Source organism: Morus notabilis, unplaced genomic scaffold (assembly GCF_000414095.1).
Source record: "Morus notabilis unplaced genomic scaffold, ASM41409v2 Scaffold355, whole genome shotgun sequence".
Classification (NCBI taxonomy): domain Eukaryota; kingdom Viridiplantae; phylum Streptophyta; class Magnoliopsida; order Rosales; family Moraceae; genus Morus; species Morus notabilis.
In genome coordinates this window covers 158,894-171,966 of record NW_010360877.1, presented here as the reverse complement: position 1 = coordinate 171,966, position 13,073 = coordinate 158,894, and positions in this window count along the sequence as shown.

Below are 13,073 nucleotides of genomic sequence, written 5' to 3'. Positions count from 1 at the left end.
AATAAATAAGAATCACTAACGTGAAAAAAAAAAAACCCTTAATTATTTGACAAAATGGAAAGGCCACTAATCCCACATTAGTTACCGAGTACTACTTAGGGGTTTTAAAGCCCATATAAGGAGCCTAAAGGCCTTTGTTCAAAAAACACTAAGCCCACCTTCTATTATGAATAACGTAAGTATAAATTTTAGATGGGAGAAAGAGAAAAATAGACCAAGACTTGAGATGAATTAAAATTAATAGATTAATAATTTACATAAGTTAATAGATAGGCTAAATTAGGGTATATTCAGATTTATCTATACATAAGATTCCAAAAATGCCATTTCCACTCAAAAACCCTAACACCTCTCTCTGCGCGCTCTCTCTCTCTCTCTCTCACCAACCTCTGCGCTCTTTCTCTCTCTCTTCCCTCCGGCGAACTGTTTTTCCCTCCGCTGCTCTCCCACGATCACTCTCTCTTCCCTCCAACGCTCTCTGGCGAACTGTTTCTTCCCTCCGCTGCTCTCCCACGATCACTTTATCTTCCCTCCGGCCCTCTAACGCGATCTGTCTCTCTTCCCTCTGCATAACTCTCTCTCATCCCTCCACCAATCTCAGATTCTCGTCCGCCACCGTTTCTCTCTCTTCTGTCCGCCACTCTCAGAAACCTCGCCGGTGTCGTTAGATGAGAAATCAAAGACGGACCACAGACGTCAGAAATTAACAAAAGAACAAGGTAAATCCGTTAATCACTAACTGGTAAATCACTAATTAATGAATATGTTAATATTGATTGACAGACTTTTAGCTTATGTTTGAGGTTGACACTTGAATGAAAAGATTGTAAACAGGTAATTATTTAAAAATTAAGAACATAGCTCGTTACTTTTTGTTTCCCTATAATTGGAACCTATCGTATAGTAAGGCTCTATCCATAACTCGACACAAATTCAAAAATCAAGTTATGGTCAAGTTATGATCATAACCTGTCGAGTTATATCATTATTCAAAATGAAAATTATAAGTGCATGAACACTGTCAAGTTATGGTCATTTTGAGAGAAATAAATCATGATGAAGTTCAAAGAGAAATGCTACTAGCAGCATCAATAAAACTGGACGATATGGAAATTGATCTAAGTAATCTACTTAACAAAGTAAAACATTTTGAAGCCAACCAGGTAGTCATGAAAGAGGATCTGAAAGAAATAAAGGCAATGGTTGTGGATTCTATGGACATTATGAGAACCATTCAACAAGATGTGCTTCTGAGGTAATGAAACAAAGCAAATTGACGTTGAATTTGTTTTTGCAATGTTTCCTTAATGATATACTAATTTGTACCTCAATGAACAGGAGGACAAAGAAAAAGAAGTATCTACAGAGCTAGGAGAACATGAGGGAGAATTCAGTTATACTCCACTCACAGACTCGTTTGACATCAGTCAACAACATTGGACAAAACATTTGAAGAAGCTGAACAGATAATAGCAATGAGAAAAGCTATTGCTCAAGGAATCAAAAAGGTATGAATCTTCTTAATACTACTTGGGAAAGCTAAAAAAAAAAACCCCCCACATTAATACTAGTTGAGAAAAAAAATAAAAAAAAAAAGTTTCTTACAACTAATCAAAAACTTGTTATTGCAGGATGAAGATTATGAAGAAAGAGAAAATGAAGAAAAAGAAAAAACAATGAAGAAATACAAAAGAAAAAGTGCAAAGGAACAGAGGAAAAAAATGGAAGAACTTGGCATTCCTTCATTCATCCTCTTGACTCAAAGTTCTAACGACCCAGACTTGTAAAAATGAGATGATATTAGAATACAACCTTTTAGATGATATGACTACTGTTTCTAAAAACTAGTATTATTTTTATGTGATGACTTGAGATTTACACTACTTCTTACAATCTTTTAAATGTTAATATTCATTGACAAGACTTTTAGCTTATGTTTGACATTGACACTTGAATGAAAAAAATGTAAACCCAGGATTTATCAATTTCATGCTGTTGAATTTGAAAATTACAATTGCAGGAACACTATCAAGTTATGGTCAGGTTATGATGATCGAGTTATAATCATAACCTTTTGACTTGTGTCATTATTGGAACTGAAAATTTCAAGTGCAGAACTTCAGGTTATGGTCAAGTTATGATAATAACCTGTCAAGTTATGTAAAAACATGTCAATTGTGTACCATAACCCGTTAAATTATAGTCCATATCCAGACAAGTTATGAAAAAATTGTCAATTATGGACCATAAACAGTCAAGTTATGGTGTATAACCGCATAAGTTATGGACAAAAACTGTAAATTATGGATAATAACTTGTCAAGTTATGGTTTATAACCAGACAAGTTATAGACGAGCATTACATGTAAAAATATGCAACATAACTAAAATAACTTGAAACTTGTTTACGTACTAAAATTAAAAACCAATCTATCACAAATGTTAAACACACTAGACTCTAAAAAACTAATAAACATTATAATATGTGCCAAAAGTAGAAATATACAAGAATATGAAAACCAACAAGTCAAATTAATCAATATAATAATCCAATTCAAACTCAATTGCATCTTTTGGGGTCATAAAATCCATTTTTGGCACATTTTGACCCATGTTATCATCACTCTCATAGCCTAATTGCTGCTTCCGCAAGGCATGCTTAAACAACTCAACTGCCATCTTCTTACGGAATAATGTTCCAGCCCCTTGCTTTCTCAAACAATCATCACATCCGGCTTCCATTAAGATCTCAGCCATCTTAAGCATGAATATTCCACAATCACCACTACAAAAAACAATAATAAAAAATTGAACAATTAAAAACAACAAATATAAATGCAAAAATGAATCAAGTAAATGGAAAACAAAAAAAAAAACATTTAAAGAGATAAAAAAAAACTAACCCGTTCTCTTGTCTTGGACAATCGTCAAATATGATCTCAAAAGGGTCAAGATGATCAAATTGACTAGTAAAATACTTTTGTGTATGAGAATCAAAATAGACAATAGATTCAAGCAAGTGTGGAAGAATGACTGCCAAAGATTCTACATAAGCATGAACTTGCTTCTCTACCCTTTTTGAAAAAAGAGAATCATATATCCTAATACAATGATCCTTAAACTCAACATAACCCAAAATCCAATGCTCCCTACGCTCAAGAAAAATGGGTACGAGAAGAATGTCCACTTCACAAAAAGGCAAGCTACAAAACAAATAATATCCCAACACATAATCTTGAAGAACACAATGTGAAGAGAAATCAAAAGTAGACCAATCAAAATCTTTTAGTTTTTAGAGCACCATAAACTATTAATCCTTGTGAAAAAATACGAGTCCAAAACCATGCACCTAATATAAGGCATGTTTGTGTAGCACATCATCTTTTTTCGTAAGTAATACTTGGCTACATCAACATGCTATCAAAAGGAAAAAAAAAATAATGATCAGACTTGTTCCAAAAAAAAAAAAACCTTACATAAAATTTAAAAAGAAAAAAAAATGACAGAATCTTACCGAGTCACTTAGCCAACACTTTGGGGTCTATAAAGTTTGAAACCAATGCTTTGAGTCAACAGTGTCAACTTTGAAATCAAAAGCAGGATTTGTCAAATGTGCATCCTTGGCCGGTCCCCACCCTTTTCTAGAGATCATATTAGTCTTATACCATGCTTGAAACCTTGCCTTGTCTTCCTCTGATGCATCGCAATCAACAATTTCAGAGAATGGACAAAAAAATAAAAATTTTTCATCTACACATTTAATAGGTTCTTGTGATGCTGCCTTATCAAACACAACAATCCTTTGTTCAGTAAATCTATCGCCTTCCTTAACAGCATCATTGACAAGATAACAAAACTGGAGCAATTGTTTCTTCAGTTTTGTCAGAAGAAACACTCACTTTCTCATCCTCTTTCTCTACAATTGTTTCTTCAATTGCTTCTTCTTCTTCATTTGCTTCTGCCTTTTATTTCTTTCAATTGCTTCTTCTTCCTTTGTTTCTTCAAATGCTTGTTCTTCATTCCTTTGATTGTTCTTCTTAGAAGAAAACACACTGTTAAACTTTTCACCAAGCATTATGATTGACTGAACCACAGAAGAATTTGTTCATTAAAATCTCTTCGAAGGGAAGAAACTTCAATAACCAATCTATCAGTTTTTGCCTTCAAGGAAGCAAAGCGTGCCAAAAATTCAGAATTACCAACAACACCCTAAAAATGGAAAGAAAAAAAACAGAAAAAAAGTAAAATCAAATGAAAAACACAACGTATCAAGCTATGGAACATAACCAATCAAGTTATGTGAAAAACTTGTCAATTTAGAGCATAACCTATCAACTTATTGACCATAACCTGGTATGTTATGGAGGATAAATTGTCAAAGTTGTGGTCCATAATTTGTGAAGTTATAAGATTCCAATGTAAAGAAAGCTCTAAGATTCTAATGATGTACTTGGTAAATCCATGGATTTACCAAGAAAAATGCTACTAGCAACCTTACAATGAACAAAAATTAAACAAAAACAAAAACAAAACTGATTTTCACATAACTTAATTTTCACAAAATAACCTTACAGTTCCAATTATAAATTGAATAAGGAACAAAAATAAAACTAAACAAACCTGATTTTAAGGAGGAGGGATAAATGGAGGAGGAGGGACAGTTTCAAAATCTTTGTCATCCTCCTCCAACTCACAGCCACTAGAAGCCGGAACATCCTTTCTCAACTTCTGAAAAAACCCATCAAGATAATTACAGCAAAGCTCCGATTCAATTGGTCCAATCAAAAAGTAAGAGAACTGAAAATAAAAAATAAAAATATTAAATATCAGCTTAAAGTGCATAACTGGACAAGTTATGTAAACAACCTGTTAATTGTGGATCATAACTCGTCAAGTTATGGTCCATAATCAGACAAGTTATAAAAAAAACTGTCAATGACTGAAACAGATTGTATGCCTACAAAAGTCATTAAATTACAAGAGCTATATTCAATCATAAAAATATTAAAAAAGTGAAATAATGCAAAATGTGAAAACGAAATTATAAGAAAAAAACTAGGAACGAAGAATGCACAAACCTGTTGTTCTGTAAAAATCAATAGAGGACCTGCTCAAAAAATGACCAGAAAACAACAAAAAACATAGGATTAACGGACAAAGAGAGAGCAAACCGAAATAATGCAAAATGTGAAAACGAAAATACAACAAAAATAAAACTAGAAATGAAGAATGCACAAACCTGTTGTTCGGTAAAAATTACCGGAACAGCTGCTCAAAGACGACCGGAGAAGAGCAAATCCAACGAGAAAAAGAACGACCGACCGACGAAAAATTGATCCACTGATGATCCACCGACGAGAGAGCAAATCCGAGCGCAGTTACAGAGGATTCGCGCCGGTGAAGATCTGCGTGAAGCTAGAGAGAGAGAGAGAGAGAGAGAGCTGCGGGTACAGTTAAGAGAGAGACAGAGAGGATCGAAAGAAAAAGAGAAAAAAAAAAAAAAGAAAAGGTAAATTTGGAAATTTAAAAATTATGGCCTATTAAATTTTATAACTAAAAATTGGCCTATATACTTTCTTAAATTTTTCATGTCGACCTATTCTTTACTATTTCGCATTTTAAATTGATCTGAATTAGCATACATTTATTGGGAAAGAAACGAGCCACATATATCGCTTATTAATTTTCAAAACTTTAAAACTAATTGACAAATTGCCATCACAAATAAATTATCAGAAAGCCGAGTTATTTCCAAAAAGCTGGAGAAATAGCAACCAGCATAAAGGAGACATTGAAGTACGAAAATTCTTCACTCAATCAAAGCTATAATACATCTCAAAATGCCTTTAGTCAATTAAGCTACAACACTTCACAAAGTGACTTTGGTCTCGGAACTAATCACTATTCTCCTTACTATTTCGTATCATTTCTCTATTTGACAAATTGTATCACGATGGTTTTATATTCCAATTGTAAAAACTTGTTCTATTGTTTAATAGAACCCCGAACAATGTAAGACTATACTAAAATTGAGAATATTAAACCTATTATGTACCCCATTTGTACAAGACTGACAAAAAATATATGGAGAAAGAGAAAAATATACTAAGATTTGAGATAAATTAAAATTAATAGACTAATAATTTACATAAGTTAATAAATAGGTTAAATTACTGTTTTTGTCCATAACTTGTCTGGTTATGAATCATAACTTGACAAGTTATTGTCCATAATTCACGGTTTTTATCCATAACTTGTCTGGTTATGAACCATAACTTGACAAGTTATTGTCCATAATTCACGGTTTTTGTCCATAACTTATCTGGCTATGAGCCATAACTTGACAAGTTTGTCCATAACTTGTCAAGCCATAACTTATCTGGTTATGAACCATAACTTGACAAATTATAGCCTATTAATTTCTATAATTAAAAATTGACCTATATACTTTCTTAAACTTTTTACATTGGCCTATTTTCTACTATTTTCGAAAAACATATTCATGCCATTCACAACACTGAATTCTAAGGCCTTTGAAAATAAGTCTTCAACATCATGAACACAAAGGGGGTAAGCCACAAAACTCGATTTTTGGCGCTTGAACCCCCTGGTGCGGTGCACCTGTCCTCCACACAACAAGGCAAAGGTGATTGCAACCGCCTCAGTATCTTCTTCGTTAACTTCAATACAAGGCTTCTGAAGATTAAGACCCACATAAATGTTTTAGGACTATAAACCATCTTTGAAAAAACAACATTCTTAGGAATGAATTTCTTCGACTTATAAAGTTATTGTAATACACTCCATTTTAACATAAGAAAAAAAACACGTTAAACTAAAAATTTTAACAATCCAATTCAAATATAACACAAATCATTCAATTTTTCAACTTTTGATCTCTAAAATCTAATAAAAAATTGAACAAATTTAGTAAAATGGGGCACATTGTAATAAATTTACAAATTTTAGGGGTTGATTATTAAAATTAAAAGTTTAAGGGGGTAATTTACTAAATCATGATAAGTTCGAGGGCCAATTGTGCTAAAATTTAAGGGAGTCGTGAAGAAAAAGAAACGTCGTCGTATAACTGATATCCCTTCCCAAACTTAGGACCAACGAAACCCTAGAGCTTCAGAGCACAGAGAGCATATAAACCACGATGCATGCCCGTCGTCCAACTTCACACGGACTCATTACCTTTCCTCAAAGCCGCATTGCCAAGTTCGATCCATAACCTTTCGATTGAAATCGGTACAAGTTTCTCTTCTATTTTAATTTAATTTTTTTTTGTTTTTGGGTTTTCAAATCAACATAACAAAATCGGAGATTGGAAATGATGGCTAATAATAGTAAAAGGTCTGAGCAGGAAGATAGTGGCGATGACGATGGGTGTCATTTCAAACCAACCACAACAACAACAATGATAATAATAGTAATAATAATAGTAAATAAAAATCAGGAAGAGGGCCCCAAGTCCTTGCGAAAGATATGGCAAGATATGGCTTTCGCAACCTCTTCCATAGCAAAGAAAATGGAATAATGGCTTCTTTTTCTTCTTCGGGTTGAATGAAAAGGCGTGGGTTGCATTCTAACATTGAATGTCAATCTAGACTTCTCCCGACATTTCTCTAAACACCCATTTCCTCCCGCTTTTTGCTTCTTGCATTGATCAGAATCTCCATTACTGATCCTTCTCTGTCATATCAAACTTTTTTTTTTGTGGGTTCTCCTTAAAAACTTAAAATTATTATATGTTTTGTTCATATGTTCTATTTTTATGTAAGTAGAGCTAATTTTTAGTTAATTTGCTTGAGAGTTCTAAGATTATGTGGTAAAGTTTAGATCTTGATCATGACTTTTTTTTTTTTTTTTTTACCTGTGATTTGTCTGGAATTCTTGTGAAGGGCCTTTAGTTGTAGCCTAACAAGGATATCAGACACTTTATGCTATTTATCTTGTCATTCCATTTGTCTATGATCATTTCTAGTGCAGGTGACTGGCGACTTTGTTTTCTGGCTTTATAGTGTCTGATTCTAATTTTTGACCGGCTTTTGGAGCATGGACATCTGAATATCTGTTGTATGTAGAAATATCTTTTGTGTAATGCGTCTGGGAAGTAAGGTAGTTGTGTTAACTGAAATTTTTCTTATTGAGCTTGAAATCCATGAAGTCGATGAAATGTCAACATTTGAAACTAGTCAAAAATGCCTTTGATATTAGAACTAACTACTATGTTGCTTCCCATGTTTTTTCTTTTTATCTCTAAATGTGACGGACCATATCACTTGTAGAAATATCACAGAATGTTACAGCGGTAACAACGGAGCATGAGCCATTAGAAGATTATCTATAGCCCTTATAAGAGCCACTTGTTGTTGATGGTAAGCTAATATTGGTTGAGGGCTAATGAAGACAGAACACTTCCTTCAGACACGTGCTGGTCTGCAAAAGTGGGAACTCCGCATGTTTAGATTCTTCAGCAGTATAGGGCTCGATGATTCTTGATTAGCAGTCACTTGTTCAGATGTCTTCAATCCCGCGCTCACTTGTTCAGATGTCTTCAATCCCGCACGTACTCTCGTTTTCTGTGGCTTCAACTTGCTCTCTACCTTATCATTGTTTATTATAAGTCGCAACTCCTTGCAAATGCCAATCACAGCGTCTATTGTCTAATAACTTCTTTTCAGGTTCTTGCTTGGTGCCCCTGAATATTTATAAGAAAAATATAACAAAGAAGAAGAAAAAACACGAATCATTCAATTAACTATCCTGTAGATGCTAAGAGCAAGTCTTGCTCCAATTAGGTTTACCTATATGATGATTCTTTTCTCAATTATTAGACTATGCAAGCTCTGATATAGAACGAAATACATATATTTGGAAGCTTCAAGAAGAGCTGATGTTGCCACAACAGAAGGCTGAATTTCGTCATTGTGTCTACATTAAACGTTCCATAGTAAGTTATACATCGAGTGCAGATTCATTTCCATGTCTTGTAGAAATATAGGGACTCATATACGTACTAGATTTTACTTCCAAGTGATTCAAAGCTTTTGTTATTCGTTGAAAGCTACGGAGTGGTTGCATTTGTGTTGTATAGTTAGGATTGAGCACTGTTATGATATTGATGTTACCCCCATCCCTTCGGGTCGTAGGTACCCCCACCCCATCAAGTCGTAAGTCCCCCCTTCGGGTCGTAGGCCTTCCCTATCGGGTCGTAGGTACCTCCCTTTCGGGTCCCCCCCTTCGGGTCGCACGTCCTCCCTTTCGGGTCGTAGGTCCCTCCCTTTGGGCCATAGGTCCCCCCCATCGGGCTGTAGGTCCCCCCTTCGGGCTGTAGGTCCCCTCCATCGGGCCGTAGGTCTCCCCTTTTGGGCCGTAGGTTCCCCCTTTCAGGCCGTAAGTCCCCCCGCCCCCCCCCCCCCCCCCCCTCGGGCCGTAGGTCTACCCCTTGGGTCGTAGGTCCTCCCCTTTTGGGTCGTACGTCGCCCTTTTTGAGTCGCAGGTCCCCCCTTTCAGGTCGTAGCTCCCCCTGTTGGGTCGTAGGTTCCTCCCGTTTGCGTCGTAGGTTCCTCCCGTTTGGGTCGTAGGTTCCCCCATTCAGGTCATAGGTCCACCCTCCGGGTCGTAGGTCCCCCCCTCCGGGTCGTAGGTCCCCCCCACCGGGTCGTAGGTCTCCCCCCTTTGGGTCGTCGGTCTTCTCTTCGGGTCGTCGGTCCATCCCTTCGGGTCGTCGGTCTCTCTCTTTGGGTCGTAGGTCCCCCCCTTCGGGTTGTAGGACTCCCTCTTCAAGCGCCCCCTTTCAGGCCGTAGGCCCTCCTTTCGGGCCGTAGGTCATCCTATTCAGGTCGTAGGTCCTTACTTTCGGGCCGTAGGCCCCCCCTTTCGGGCCGTAAGTCCACCTTTTGGGTTGTTGGTCCTCCCTTTTTGGGTCGTAGGTTGCCCATTTTGAGTCGTAGGTCCCCCTTCGGGTCGTAGGTACCCCCTTGGGTCGTAGGTCCCCTCGTTGGGTCGTAGGTCCCTGCCGTTTGGGTCGTAGATTCCCCCCTTTGGGTTGTAGGTTCTCCTTCTGGGTCGTAGGTCCCCCCTTCCGGGTCGTACGTCCCCACCTTCGGGTCGTAGGTCCCTCCTTCCGGGTTGTAGGTCCTCCCTCTGGGTCGTAGGTGCCCCCTCCAAGTCGTAAGTGCCCCTTTCTAGGTCGTAGGTGCCCCCCTTCGGGTCGTCGGTCCCCTCTTCGAAGTGTCGGTCCCCCCTTTGGGTCATAGGTCCCCCCTTCGGGTCGTAGGTCTACCCCTTCAAGCGCCCCCCTTAGGGTGGTAGGCCCCCCATTCGGGTCGTAGGTCCCCCCCTTGGGGTCATAGGTCCCCCCCTTCGGGTCGTAGGTTTCCTCCTTCGGGTCGTAGGTCCCCTCCTTCGGGGTCGTAGGTCTGCCATTTAGGTCGTAGGTCCCCCCTTTTTGGGTCGTAAGTCCCCCTGTGGGTCGTAGGTTCCCCCTGCGGGTCGTAGGGCCCCCCCTTTAGGCCGTAGGTCCCTTCCTCCGGGCCGTAGGCCCCTCCATTCGGGCCGTAGGCCCCCCTTCGCGCCGTAGGTCCACCCCTTCGGGCCGTAGGTCCCCCCTTTGAGTCGTAGGTGTCCTCCCTTCTGGGTTATAGGTCCCCCCTCTTGCTCGTAGGTCACCCCCTCCGGTTTGTAGGTACCCCCGTCCGGGTCATAGGACCTTTCGTCCGGGTCGTAGGTCCGCCCCGCCGGGTCCCCGGTCCCCCCCTTCGGGTTGTCCGTCCCTCCCTCGGGTAGTAGGTCCCCCCTCCGGATCGTAGGTCCCCCCCCTCCGAGTCGTACGTCCCCTCCACCAGGTCGTAGGTCCCCCCTTCCGGGTCCCCGGTCCCTCCCTTCGGGTTGTCTGTTCCCCCTTTCGAGCTGTAGGTCCCCCCCTCCAGATCGTAGGCCCCCCCCTCCGGGTCGAAGGTCACCCCTCCGGGTCGTAGGTCCCCCTTTCCGGTCGTACATCCCTTCATCCGGGTTGTAGGTCCCCCCTTCTAGGTCATAGCTCCCCCCCGTCCGGGTCGTCGGTCCCCCTGTCCGGGTCACCGATCCCCCCCTTCGGGTTGGCGGTCCGCCCCTTCAGGTCGTAGGCCCCCCATTCGGGTCGTAGGTCTCACCATTCGGGTCGTAGGTCCCCCCTTCGGGCCGTAGGTCCCTCTCTTCGGGCCGTAGGTCCTCCCCCTTTCGGTCCGTAGGTTACCTCCTTCGGGTCGTAGGCTCCCTTTCAGGCCGTAGGCTCTCCCATTTGGGTTTTTGGTCCCCCCTTTCGGGTCGCAGGTCTCCCCCTTCGGGTCGTAGGTCCCCCCGTTTTGGTCAGGTCACCCCCACCGGGTCGTAGGTCCCCCCCTCCGGGCCGTAGGTACCCCCTTTGGGCCTTAGGTCCCCCTTCGGGTCATAGGTCACTCCCTCCCGGTCGTAGGTCCCCCCTTCCGGTTCGTAGGTCCGCCCCTCCGGGTCGTAGGTCCCCCCATCCGGGTCGTAGGCCCCCCCCTTCGGGTCGTAGGTCCCCTCGTTGGGTCGTAGGTCGCCCCTTTTGGGTTGTAGGTCCCCCCTCCGGGTCGTAGGTCTACCCCCTTCGGGTCGTACGTTCCCCCTTCGGGTCGTAGGTCTCCCCTCCGGGTCGTAGGTCCCCTCCTTCGGGTTGTAGGTCTCACCCTTCGGGTCGTCGGTCCTCCCCTTCAGTCGTCGGTCCTCCCCTTCAGTCGTCGGTCCCCCCAATCGGGTCGTCGGTCCCCCCCATCGAGTCATCGGTCCCCCCTTTCGGGTCGTAGGTACCCCCCTTTCGGGTCGTAGGTACCCCCCTTTGCGTCCTAGGACCCCCCATTGGGTCGTAGGTCCCCCTTTCGGGTCGTAAGTCCCCAATTCTGGGTCGTAGGTCCTCCCTTCGGGTCGTAGGTTTGGGGGACCTACAGGCCCCAAAGGGGGGACCTACCGCCCTAAGGGGGGGACTAACGGCCCCAAGAGGGGGAATTACGACCCAAAGGGGGGACCTACAGACCACAAAGGGGGTACCTACGGCCCCAATGGGGGACCTATAGGCCTAAGGGGGGGACCTACGGCCCCAATGGGAGGACTTACAGCCCTAAGCGGAGACCTACAGGCCCCAAGGGGGAACCTACGGCCCCAAAGGGCGGACCTACGACTACAAGGTGGGGACCTACGGCCCCAAAGGGTGGACCTACGCCCACAAGGGGTGGACTTTCGGCCCCAAGGGTGCGACCTACAGCCCCAAGGCCGAGACTAACGGCCCTAAGGGGGGACCTACAGGCCCCAATGAGGGATCTACGACCCAAAGGGGGGACCTACGGGCCAAAGGGTGGGACCTACGGGGCCAATGGTGGGACCTACAGCCTCAATGGGAGACCTACAGGCCCAAGGGGGGGACCTATAGGCCCCAAGGGGGAGACTTACGGCACCAAGGGGGGACCTACGACTTACGGTCCTATGGAGGGACGTACGGCCCCAAGGGTCCCCGAAGTAAAGGACGTACGGCTCCAAGGGGGGACCTACAACCTCAAGGGGGCGACCTACGGCCCCAAGGGGGGGACCTACAGCCCAAAGGGGGGACCTGCAGGCTCCAAAGCGGGGACCTTCGGCCCCAAGGCTGAGACCTATGGCCCCAACAGGGGGGCTTACAGGTTCCAAGGGTGGGACCTACGGCCCCAAGGGGGGACCTACGGCCCAAAGGGGGTGACCTACGGGCCCACGGGGGACTTACGGCCCCAAGGGAGGACCTACGGCACCAAGGGGGACCTACGGCCGCAAGGTAAGGACCTACGGCCCTAAGGGAGGGACCTACACCCCAACGGGGACCTACAGGTCCCAGGGGGGGACCTACAGCCCCAAGTGGGGGAACTACGGCCTTAAGAGGGCCCTATGATCCCAAAGGGGAGTCTTACGACCCCAATAGGGGGACCTACAGCCCCAAGTGGGGGACCTACCGCCCTAATGGTGTGACCTACAACCCCAAAGGGGGGACCTCCAGCCAAAAGGGGGGGGGGGGGGGGAAACCGCCCCCAAAAAGGGGCCCCA